This window comes from Phascolarctos cinereus, unplaced genomic scaffold (assembly GCF_003287225.1).
Source record: "Phascolarctos cinereus isolate Bilbo 61053 unplaced genomic scaffold, phaCin_HiC Scaffold_2;HRSCAF=192, whole genome shotgun sequence".
Lineage (NCBI taxonomy): Eukaryota > Metazoa > Chordata > Mammalia > Diprotodontia > Phascolarctidae > Phascolarctos > Phascolarctos cinereus.
In genome coordinates this window covers 186764872-186777634 of record NW_027555625.1, presented here as the reverse complement: position 1 = coordinate 186777634, position 12763 = coordinate 186764872, and the positions used below count along the sequence as shown (strand labels likewise).

Genomic DNA, 12763 nt, shown 5'->3' with positions numbered 1-12763 from the left:
TATCATAGTGATATAAAAAATAGAAAATATCATTAAAAATCCTACAGAACTAAAATGAAGATTTTGAAACGGAAAAACTACAGTCTGCTGAGAAACAATATAGATAGTGAAACAATTAGTGATGGTAAGAAATGCAGAGAGGGAATGTGAAGGCCAAGACCTTTCGTTAGTTAAGTGTCAATATAGAAATTTCCTCCACCAATGCACATCTGTAACTTGTCTTAGAGAATCGACTCAATAGAAAAGTGAAATGATTTGCATTTGGTCATATAGACAACATGTCAGAACCAAGGCTTGAATCAAGGCTTTTCTGGCTCTATCCACTGGGCCATGCTGTCCTCAGTGAAAAAAATATCAATATTAAATGTACATGCATTAAATGGAATAGCTAAGTGTTTAAAGCACTACCTAAATGCATTGAAAAAAGACTTCGATGTTAAGACAGTAATTGTGGTTGACATCAATATGCCTTTTTCAGACTTAAAATGAGTGAAAACGTACTTATTAAGTAGTTATTATGTGCCAGGCACTATGCTAAGCAATGGAGATGCAAATATAAGCAAACAAGACAGTCTCTTCTTTCAAGAAGCTTACATTATAATAGAGAATGACAACACTTGTAGGTGAGTGGTAAGCAGGTATGAATGGAAACTTTGAATTGGAAAGTCACAGTCATGGGACCATATAGAGGTGAATGGTGAGTGCAAATATGGAGATGATCAGGAAAAACTAATCTACCACAAAATTAAACAAGAAGGAAGTTAATGACTTGAATAAAATAATAGAAAGATTATATTATAACCTTTTGTCAAAAATTGTTGAATTTAAAGAGCTATTGTACAAATAAAATTAATGCAGTAAAGATAACAAGAAATTACTCAAATATTTTTTTCAGTGTGCTTAGGCTTTATTGGGGACATGACTGATTACAAGGGGTCAAGTCCAGCTGACATTTGCCTGTGAATTCAAGGGAAGCAGCACAGATGAAGAGAAGGGTTCCCAGAACCTGGGTTTACTTGAACAGGTATGACTTTCAGCACCTCCTCTCCCAAAGCCTTTGGGACCAAACATGGCTGCATAGCAAGAATGGTTACAATAGGACTTCCCTTCATGCTCTGCATGGCCTCCTAATGTCAGTGTCTTTCCACATTTTTCACATTTCAGGCAGGGGCGATGCCAGTCCTTCCCTAATGATGTCACCTGTTCAGCAAAATAAACTTACTTCTGGCACTTGGGACACTTGGGCGTGTTGGCAGGTGGGAAACGAAAAAGCTCAGTAAGGAACTTTGGTGAAACTGAGCCGAAATTACTCAGATTTTTAAAACATACAAACAAACCTTACATTTAATATTTTTGATAGAAGCTTGACAACCAAAAAACAATAGGGAATTGATGCAAATTTTGTAGGAGGCACTAACAAATATACAAGTGGTAAAGAACATAGAAAAAAAATCAAAATAAGAAATATAAACAATCACTAATGAACTGAATAAACATTCATGATCACTAACAAAGAAATGATTCTGAGGTATCTCCTTATTCCACAAATGTAACAAGATAGCAAAAGATCTGAAAATGTATTATTGGAAGAGCTGTGGAATGGTAGGCTAATTTGTTGCTAGTTAGAGGTATGAATTGGTTCCAATAAACAATTTGGAATTACATGAGAAAGACTAAATTGTTTATATTATTTTATGGCAGTATAGAAATACTGCTACTACTGGGACTATACCACAATGAGTGTATTGACAGCAAGAGAAGATCCATATGTACAAAATATTAATAACAGCTGGAAACAAAATATACAGCCAATGATTGGAGAATGGTTAAAAACATGGCATATTAACATGATGGAATGTTATTGCACTGTTAAGAATGAAGAATATGAAGATTAAAAGAAAAAGAATGGAAAGACTTGTATGAAGAAAGTACAACCAAAAGAACAATACGTACAAAGACTTTTTATTGTTCAGTCATTCAGTAGTGTCCGACTCATTCTTTGTGGCCACATGGACCACAGCACACCAGGCCCTTCAATCCTCCACTATTTCTCAAAGTCCAAGTTAATGTTCATTATTTCCACGATGTTATCTATCTCATCCTCTGTCATTCATTTCTCCTTTTGCCTTCAATCTTTCCTAATATCAGTGTTTTTTCCTGTCTTCTCATTATATGTGGCTAAAGTATTTAAACAACAGTTTCACTATTTGATTTTCCAATGAACAGTATCAATTAATTTTTTAAAGTTTTGATTGATTTGGTTGCCTTGCTGTCCAAGGGACTCAAGTCTTCTCTAGCACCACAATTTGAAAGTGTCAATGCAATGATGCAAATAAAGTTAACACTGAAAGACAGTAAAATTCTGAACAAATGTAAAGGCCAATATTAGCATTACAGTATCAAAGGTAGAGGCCCAAATCATTTCTGTTAATTCATAAACTGATGTCAGAGAATATTCTTTGAAGGTTGTTTGGTGATTTGTAAGTATGTTGAGTCAAAACAAAATATATGAATAAATTTTGACGAACGAAGAAAACATTCTGAGATTATTTGAAAGGAAAGATATCTAACAAATTTCTTATAATTACAAAGTGATTGCTTTTGTTTCCTAATAAAACAACAAATGAAGTTGTTAAAGATTTTTTAAAAAGATCAATATTTTGGTGGATTTCAAAATCAGTATGAGTCAATAATGACACAGAAGACAAAATATCTAATGAAATCTTAGGCTGCATTTGCCTATGTCATGGATTGCCTCTACTGCCAACTTTCAGAAGGTTGCAGGGAGAAAATTTGAAACTTTTTGTCGTGAGCAGGGAGCATTATAAAATTGGTCTCCTGAGGGCCATTTAGGAACAGATGCCCTCCATCCTATTATGCATACAGATATAATCTAGTGCCATTCCTCCATCCCACTGTAAAAAGATCCCTGCTAGCAGACCCCTACCATAATGAAAGGGCAGCTATGTTATAACACATAGGCATTAAATTTAGATTCAAAGTTACTCTAGTATACTTTGCAGTAGGCTCCTTTCCCTCTAGATTCAAACTTTCCTTCATCTCATAGCAATAATTATAATTTATTACATTTTTTTCACCTATTTTCTGGTCTACTCCAGTTCCCAGGTATCCATTCATCCATTAGCCTTTGAATGTCACTGCATTATATAAGCCAAAGAAGACTAGAGGAATTAATAGGAAAACAGGTCTCACAGCTTCCCTTCAGATGTTAACTGCATTATCAGACTTTGTATCCTTGAACCCGAAGTAGCTCTTTGTCCAAGCCTCACTCACATAAAGTAACTCCTTGGTCAATCCTAACATAGACATAGTGTCCAGAATGGAGGAAGGAAATAGTACCATTGTTTTATTGTTTATATTATTTTGTTATTGTTTATAGTATTTTCTTATTATTTATTATTTTATTCTATTCCTCAGCCATCCCAAACTGCTCCAGGTGACAGCAATATCTCTCTCAACCCACAGTACCTAAGCTACTTACTTGACAGTCATGTATGGTATAATGAATAGAGTTCTGGACTTGAAGTCAGGAAGAACTGAGTTCAAATCCCACCTGAGATACTAACTAGCTGTGTGACCTTGGGCCAGTCATTTAACCTCTCTTGTTCTTACTTCCTCAGCTATAAAATTAGTGGTTTGAACTTGATGGTCTTCAACGTTCTTTCCTGGATCAATCATATTCACTCTAGTAGTTATTGTACTGTATTTCCCACCTGCTAGGTGGGAAAGCTAGGAAAAAGTAAATTTCTTTATGATTCTCAGAAAGCAAATGACTTTCTTTTGCCTTGTTCTGCCTCTCTTTAGGTGGCCACAAGTCTGTAGTTTAAGGAGTATGGGTAGCTTAATTGTGCCCATTCAAAATCAACTCCAAGACTCCATCCAACTGGCAAAACCTTGCCTCCTCTGTGGAGTTGGTGAACCCTAGTCATATGACTTTAGCATAATGGAGTCAACTTCCCACACAAATGGAAAGGCACGTTTGGCTACTATACACCATGTTTTAATCTTGTCATAAAATCTGTAAAACAAAGAAAACTACATGAATGAAACATCTATTAGTCAGCTACACACTTATAATCTCAATCAAGATGGCTTCTGATAGTACACAGGAATTAGAGGACAGATTGCTTTATTGAGTACTTCATGCTCACTCCACCTATGAGCAGCAAAGGAATGTAGGTCCCCATTTAGTGTTCAACTTATGTCTTCTGTAAGGCCAGTCTTTAGACAAAGATTCAACAAATTAGCACCTGGAATTCATGACACAGTGCACAAACTCAGGATCTGCTGTTTCTCTACTGTTTTCTATAGAGGGAAAAGACTTTAAACTCTGTCTTGCCACAGTGAAAGCAGTACTATATACAATGGTGAAAAAGTTACACAATCCTCACCCTCAAAGAGATTACAAACAATTGTCATGCAAGTTAAGAGTGTAAGAGAGATCAGAATGACACGAAAGATTTTGGAAGTGAGGAGTCATTTTTATTGGATAGATCAAGAAAGGGTTCATGGAGGAAGAAAAGGACTTCAACAGGCAGAAGAGTATGCGCAAATGCACAAAAATGGGGCTGAGGGTTACAAGGCCAAACTGGGAAACAGCTAGTAGTCCAGTTAGACTAGAATATCAAATACCAGAAATTGGATGGTGATAGCAAGAACGGAATGGATAAGACATATTTGAGAATTTTTGTGGTGATAGACTTGGTAACTCATTAGGTATCATTTGAAGGTAGATTTAAATTAGAAGTAGCTAAAAGTCATTTGGTGTTAAATTTGCTGTATTAGGCATGTGTCAACACAATCTGTAAGGCAGGTCAATGAATCTATACAGCAGGGAGACAGCAGCCATTGTCAATAACCCTGAGAATTGTAAACGACCCCTCTCTATCATCATAACCAGTGTAGAACAGTGGTAAGCTTTTCACATTTGTTCATCATGCTCTCATGTTCTCACGCTCCTGTTTGTACATCAACTGGCCCCTCATACTGCTATACTGATTGGATAGAAAATAAGATTTCTGAGTGGCAGAGCCCTGTAGTGCTTAGAAATCTGGTCACTTGGGTGGCTTTCCCTATGTGCTGATGGATTCAATTTGATTTAACTCAACTCAATTCAATTCAAAAAGTATTTATTTAGCATCTAATAAATTCTGGGGATACAAATACAAAAATTAATATAGCTCCTATACTCAAGGAGCTTATGAGGAAATGTATTTACTTGTTCTTTGCTCTCCCAATAGGGTCAAGAATGCTGAAGATGGGATTCTTGATTAGATACACATGAAACAAGATGACTTCTGAGGCCATTCCAATTCTAAGGTTCTGCGGTTCTTTTGTGTCACAGGCCAGACATCTCCTACAATGGGCTTTAGTGCTTGAGCTCATAGGTACTGTCTACAAAAGGCTGAGTAGGTGCTATGTGTCCCATTGTTTGCTAAACCCTGTGGATGAAAAGAAAGGCAAAAATACAGCCACTGTCCTCAAGTAGCTCATATTCTAACTGGGTAAACAACTTGTGAACAAGTGTTTACATACAAGATATACAGAGAGTAGAGGGAGCTAATCTCAAAGGGAAGGTTCTAGCTTTTGGGTAGTGGGGGTTGATGACTACGAAAGGTCTCTTGCAGAAGATGGAATTTGAGCTGTCTTAAAGGAAGCCATTAGGTGGTCATGAAGAGAGAAATCATTAGAAGCATGGGGAGGACAGGCAATGAAAGGGCATGAAATATTAGAGTCATATTAGAAGGAAAGCAAGAAGATAAGTGTTGCTGGATCATAAAGTTTCTGAAGGGTAGTAAAATTTGAGAATATTGGAAAGGTAAGAAGGGGGCAGGTTATGAAGAACTTTATTGCCAAATAGACAACTTTATAATTGATCCTAGAAGTAATAGGTAACCATCAGAGCTCATTAAACAATGGGATGATTTGGTCAAACCCATGTTTCAAGAAAATCGCCTTGGGTGACCCTATGCCAAAAGTCTGATGATCAGGTTATAGGGACCCCAACAGTGTGTGATCAAAATAGATAACACCATTTTTTTTTGTTTAAAGAGGTGTAACTAGAAAGAATTAAAACTTTTTTTCTTTTTCTGTGTTTTACAAGCTGACTCTGAAAGCAATTCCTAAGTAAGAATTCCAAAGTGTTCTGAGCCATGTCAGCATTTTTGGAAGAAATTCATAGACCTTCAAGGCTATTTGGAAAGACAGTACACATCTGGATATGTAAGTTCTGGTGTGTTTTTTTTTTGGGGGGGGGAGGAAGTTTCATTTTCATTATACTTGAAACTTGCATTTCTTCTAAATTCATCAGTGAGGTGTTCAAAATATTGTTGTAGAACTCAAAAGGATATAGTTACAGCATCTTTACATAAAAATCTCACCAAAAGCAGGAACACACAAGGGAAAAGCAAATGGTACTCAACTGGTTACTAATGAACCCCATGTGCTTAAATGGAGAAGATTTGACACCATTTTATTATTCAAGGGTGACATATTTGAAAACTCACACTCTCTAGGAGTTTGAAGACAGAATAGGCAGCATTCTCATCCAGCTGTGAGCAATTATGTAGGGCTAGTTAAACTTTCAAAAACTAACACTGTTTAATTAAAGTTGAAAAAAAAAGACATTTTGTTGTGAGTCTGTCGTTGAAATGAACTCTAGGCCCTGAACTATAAATCTTGCTAAATAAGCTTTACTGAGAGGCCTTTTCTATCCAAATGCACACATGCCATGGTGGATAGAGAACTAGTTATGGAGTCAGGAAAAAATGACACAAACTAGATATGGAACTCTGGGCAAGTCATGTCACATTTCAGTGTTCCAGTCAAATCTCTTACATCATAAATTGCAGACAACATACTGCTTTACATGAGTAGAATAAGTTTTCTTACCTGAGAATTCTCTTTATGTTGGGTAAAACCTCTCAGGGCTGCTTTAATAATAGCACCTACTTCACAAAGTTGTGGTGATCAAATGGGATAGGGTACTGAAAATACTTTCAAATCTTAAAGTGCCACCTAGCTGTGCCCAAAAAGCTTTTTTGTTAAAAAAAAAAAACTTTTCAATAGAGTCTACTCTGATGACTTGTGGTATGTAGTGATCCTGAGTTCTTAAAGGTAATAGCCAGCCCTGGAGCCAGGAGGACCTGAGTTCAAATCCAGCCTCAGACATATAACACTCACTAGCTGTGTGACTCTGGGCAAGGCACTTAACCCCAACTGCCTCAATAAAAAAAAAAGAGGGGCTTTGGGATAACAGGTACCCTAATGAACTGTTGGTGGAGCTGTGAGTTGGCCCAGACATTCTGGAAAACAATTAGGAACAATACGCAAATAGTCACTGAACTGTTCATACCATTTGACCTAAAAATACCACATATACCCCAAATATACATAAAAAGAGGCAACAAATACCTAACTACAAAAATACTTATAGAAAATTTTTGATAGTGACTAAAAAAAAATGGAAAATAAGGGGATGCCCATCCACTTGGGGAATGGCTAAACAAATTATGGTATATGAATGTAATGGGATATTTTCCCATCTTAAGAAATGATAAAATTGGCAATTTTAGAGGAAACTGCTAAGGCTCTATGAACTATTGCAGAGTGAAGTGAGCAGAACTAGAAAACACAATGTTTAGAATGATAATAACATTATAGAGAAAAGCAACTTTGAAAGACTTTATTTAAATCTGATTTTATTTACATAAAAAGTTTTTTATAATTTTGCTCATATATGAATTCAATGATCTTAGCAAAACATGGATAGACTTGCATGAAATAATGAAGAGTGAAATTGGCAGAATCAAGAGAATGCTGTATACAGTAAGAGCAAAACTGTTTTAACAACTTTGAGTGGCTAAGTCATTTTGACTATCATAAATACCGAAATTAACTACAAAGGGCCTAATTATCTAAATCCAGAGAAAGATCTGATAAAAAGAAATATGTATAGAATGATTTTACATACATACATACATGTATATATATATATATATAACACTTTATATATATATTTAAAAGGAATAGTAAGTTGTACATAATAGATTTGCTGTTTCATGTGCAACCTTTTTTTTTTACTATTCTACTATATTATGAAAATGCTCATTTTATTTCTTAAGTTCAGAATTAAAATAAATACAATTTTTAAAAAAGACTTAGAATTCTGTTCAATGAAATCATAAACTACAATGTGCAGAGAACTGAAGATGGAATATCTTATCCATCTCTTTTTGGAGAGGTGATAGATTTATAATATAGAGACACATTTTTTGGATAGGGCCAATGTTGCTATTTGTTTGCTGTATATTTGTTTTAGGTGTATTAATTAAAAAAATGATCAGTGGGGGTAGGGATAGGGACAAGTAACCAATTCATGTAGAAATATGTTGAAACTTTCCTGGAGACTTAGTTGATAGAGCTTTCTGTTACCCTAGCTACAAAACGTTAGGCTTCTTACTGGAAGACAAGCAGCATTATGAATATCAGCAGAGGAAAGCTACTTTTAGCTGAATTAATGCTTTGTTCTCCCTATATCTCCTTCCTCTGCTTTGGCTAAGCAAATTTTTTGTTAACTTTCATATTTCTAAGGATATCTTCTTTCATTCCACTCTTTTTTGTGTGTGAAGCAATTGGGGTTAAGTGACTTGACCAGGATCACACAGCTAGTAAGCATTAAGTGTCTGGGGCAGATTTGAACTCAGGTCCTCCTGAGTCCAAGGCTAGAGCTCTATCCACTGTGCCACCTAGCTGCCCCCTTTCATTCCATTCTTGAACCTGGGATTCTGGATTAGCCTTGGTCAGGCCTGACCTACTATGGGGTACAATTTTCCATAGATCAAATGTGTAACTATGATTAAGGGAAAGGAAAGACAATACTGGCAGGTTTGTGGAGAAATGAGTATAATCATTCATTGTTGGTGGAACTGCAAAATTGTAAAATCTTTTTGACACTATGGTCTAGCAATATACAACAAAAATTGCAAAAATAGCTAACTATTGATGCAGTCATTCCATTGTTGAATTATGCTTAACATTTAATAAAAAGAACAAAAAAGTAATATCCTCTCAGAAATTTTCATAGCTGCATTACATGTATCTATAAAAAAAATGGGAAGCAATCTAAATGTCTAACAAATGAATGGTTAAATAAATCGTGGTACATTCATGGAATGAAATACTATAATTCAATCACGACTGACAAATGTGAAGAACACAAATAAATCTGGAAAGACTTAGGAAATGATACAAAGTGAAAAGCAGAACCAGAATGGAATGCACACCAGCTATGACCATAAAAGAGGAAAAATGAATTTTTTTTTGGCAGTTGGGGTTAAGTGACTTGCCCAGGGTCACACAGCTAGTATGTGTCAACTGTTTTGGTCTGAGGCCAGATTTGAACTCAGGTCTTCCTGACTTCAGGGCCAGTGCTCTATCCACTGCGCCACCTAGCTGCCCCAAAAAATGAATTTGAATGAAAGGATAAACAAACGATCCTGATGAGTACTTAGAGGGAGTGACTGAAAAACTGTCATGATACATTATGTGGTATCAGGAGTAATCAGAGGAACCCTTGCTATGGAGCTGGTCATGCATCTTACTGGGAAAATACTGATTGGTCTCCAGTGTTTGCCAAAGACTGTTGACTACTAAGTGTGAAGAGGAATAGACTTTTATCCAGGAATGTCTGCTCTCGTTAGGCAAATAAGCTAGATTCCACATGCACTGAAATTAACTCAAATGTAGATAGCAACTAGGAAAAAGTATTAGTTGGTTGTATTAATGCTCTATTTTGTATTTCATAAGACTTTTTTTTTAAGGTGAGAGAGAGAGAGAGGATTATTAAGAGGTAAGCTAGGTGGCACTGTGTATAGAGCATAGAACCTGGAACCAGGAAGACCTGAGTTCAAATCTAGCCCCAAATACTTACTAGATTTGCAACCTTGACTAATTTCTTGACTTCTGTCTGCCTCAGTGTCCTCATCTGTAAAATAAAGAGGATAATAGCACTACCTTGTTAAGATCAACAATGATAAATGTAAAGCATCTTTTAAACTGTTACATAATAGTATGATGATGATAATGAAGATGATGATGATGATGATGATGATGATGATGTTCACAGAAGAAATGGGACAGAATGGAATTGAGAGCACAAATGTAGGCCCACTTCAACCTTTGAGATTATAACAAAGGTGGAGAGGATGAATGATGATACAGGGTGGTTTTAGGGTACAGAGGAAAAGAATTATTGAACTTATTATGGGTGGCCTGACTTATCTCTGTAAAGTAAGGTTATCTTCTGAGAGGAAGAAAAGAGGGGGTGACACTGGGGGCTTGAGGCGAGCAGAAAAGGTTTCAACCAACAGCATTGTAAGTGTGATAGACAATACACTCAATCTGTAGATTAAAAGGATCGTCACGTATAAATAAGTTCCCAATTGAGGTTGGATAACATGAATTTATCATGGAACCAGTTGTAAGGTTGTATAACTTCCTCCAGTAGGGCTATGCAGGTTAGGAAGAGTGCAAAGTGGAGAAAGCATTCAGCATGGATGATGCAAAGTTGGGGATTATCAGGGTAGGAATAGTTGACAGAAAAGAGGGCAAAGGAACCAATGGTGGAAGAGATAGATTAAATGTTTAACTATAGAATTAAGTCTGTGAAGAGAGGAAGAGGGTGGCAAAAAGGTGGTACATTGGAGGCAGCAGGGAGAGATGGAGATAACTGAGGTCATAGTAAGTTCGAAAGGATGTTTAGAAAGAATGGAGAAGAAGAAGAGTTGGGCAGACATGATACTGTGATGAGAAACAGAAACTATAAAGTTCAATAGCATGGAGATTACAAATTGTTACGGGTGATTGTAAGGTCTAAGATATGACCATCACTGTAACTGCCATAGAGAAATGGAAGTCATGAGAACTGAAAATATTGTTGAACTGAAAAACTGGAGTGTTGAAAAGAACCTTAACATGAATGCTGAAGTTCTCAGGAATGAGGAAAGGAGTTATGGTACAGGACAAAACTGTGAGCCAGGTACATTGTTTTTATTTTATATATATCCTGTATTCACTTATCTTTGTATATTTCATGTCTACTCCATAAGACATAAACTCTTTTAGGGTATGGATTGTTTGACTTTAAAAAAAAATAGACTTATACTATTTGACCCCGGGACCAACTGGTAGAAGTTGCAAAGAGGTAAATGTTCTGATGTCAGGAAAAATTTCCTAGACATACAAGTTATCAAAAAGTACAATGGACCGCTTCAAGAGGTTGTAGGTTTTCAGCTCCTTAGAGTTCTTCAAGCAGAGGGTGTATGATCACTTTGGGGGTATGTTGTTATGTTATACTGGGGATTTTTTTTTCTTTCATGGGCTATACTAGACGACTACTGAGGTCCCTTCAATTCTCAAGTTCTGTAATTATGATTTTTTAAATTCTTTGAAGAAGGAAAAAGAGTGACCTGGAATTCAGTATATAGAAACAACAAAGATCTTGTCAAGGTGATATAAGTAAAGGTAGGGGAACCTCAAATGAGCAAAGGCTGACAGTAGATGGCTACTATGGAAGTAGCTTTGGAATCAAGAAGTCTTCATATTCCTTCTCCTTTTCTGGTGTGTTAGAGGCATGGCAGAAAAAGCCACCAGCACTGGGGAAGGTGGATTGCATGGGATGAACTATATTCAAGGGAACTCAGGTTTCCATGAACTCCAAAAAATGGAAAGGGGGTGAAAGGAAGAAGACTAGTATGAAGAGATCTTTAATGTTAGAGTGGGTACTGGAGGATACAGAGGAAGGATCAGGCAAAGGAGAATAGGACTGGGAAAGGCAAGAGCTGATATGGATAGGATGAAAGTGCAAGAGTGAGGTAACAGGATATAGAAAATTTTGCCTGGGTAGATATCAATTCTGAATAACAAAAACCAGAGGAATGGGAAGTAAAGGTTTGCTAGCTATGTGACAGGGCAAGTACTATTTGATAGAATAGGAGAGGGGTGAGTTAGCAGTTATGAAAGAGGAGAATGTTTTATGGTGAGGGAAATTATTTATTCTGGACATTCGTGTAGGCAACTCAAACTCAACATATGCAAAATAGAAGTCGTGATCTTTCCCTCAGATCTACTCCCCTTTCTATCACTATCACGTGATTTCTTCACTTGTTCCAAAGCTCGGGACAAATATCGCCTTATGCAAGAGGGCTTTCCTAATTCTCCGTTAGTGATTCTCCCTGCTATTTATTTGCATATATTTTGTATCTCTTTATCTGAGTTGGTCCCTTGCCCATCTCCTATGAATACAAATTCTTTGAGGATAGCAACCATTTCTTTTTTTGGTAATTTTTGGTCATTGTATTCCCAATATCTAATATGGTCTCTGGGATATGGTAGGTGCTTTATAAATACTTGGTGAATCGAATTGGATTGCATTCACCAGGGACAGTCACTTCATCTTTCTTACCTTCTCTATCACAGTCATATGAGAATCTGATCCTGGAACCAAGAAGGTCATGCGTTAAGAAGACTTCTAGTTGCTGTCCCTGTGAAGGGCCAGGAATCGTAGCAATTGTGCCTCCTCTCCACACTTCTTGGTCTTGTGGTGACAGGGGAGTAAGCAGGTCATGATTTTGCAGTGGGAGATGACAGGCATTTGGTAATAACCTTTATCCTTCTGAAAAGCTTCAAGTGGGCTCCTTTAGGCTCTTTGCCTCCCTCCTCATTTTTCTAAATTAGATCTACA

At 36.6% G+C, this 12763-nt stretch overlaps 1 pseudogene; it reads right to left on the bottom strand.

Moving 5' to 3' along the window:
* Positions 1 to 885: 885 nt before the first annotated feature.
* LOC110193837 (cysteine-rich protein 1 pseudogene) lies at positions 886 to 12535 on the bottom strand (annotated as a pseudogene).
* Between the last annotated feature and the right edge of the window lie 228 nt (positions 12536 to 12763).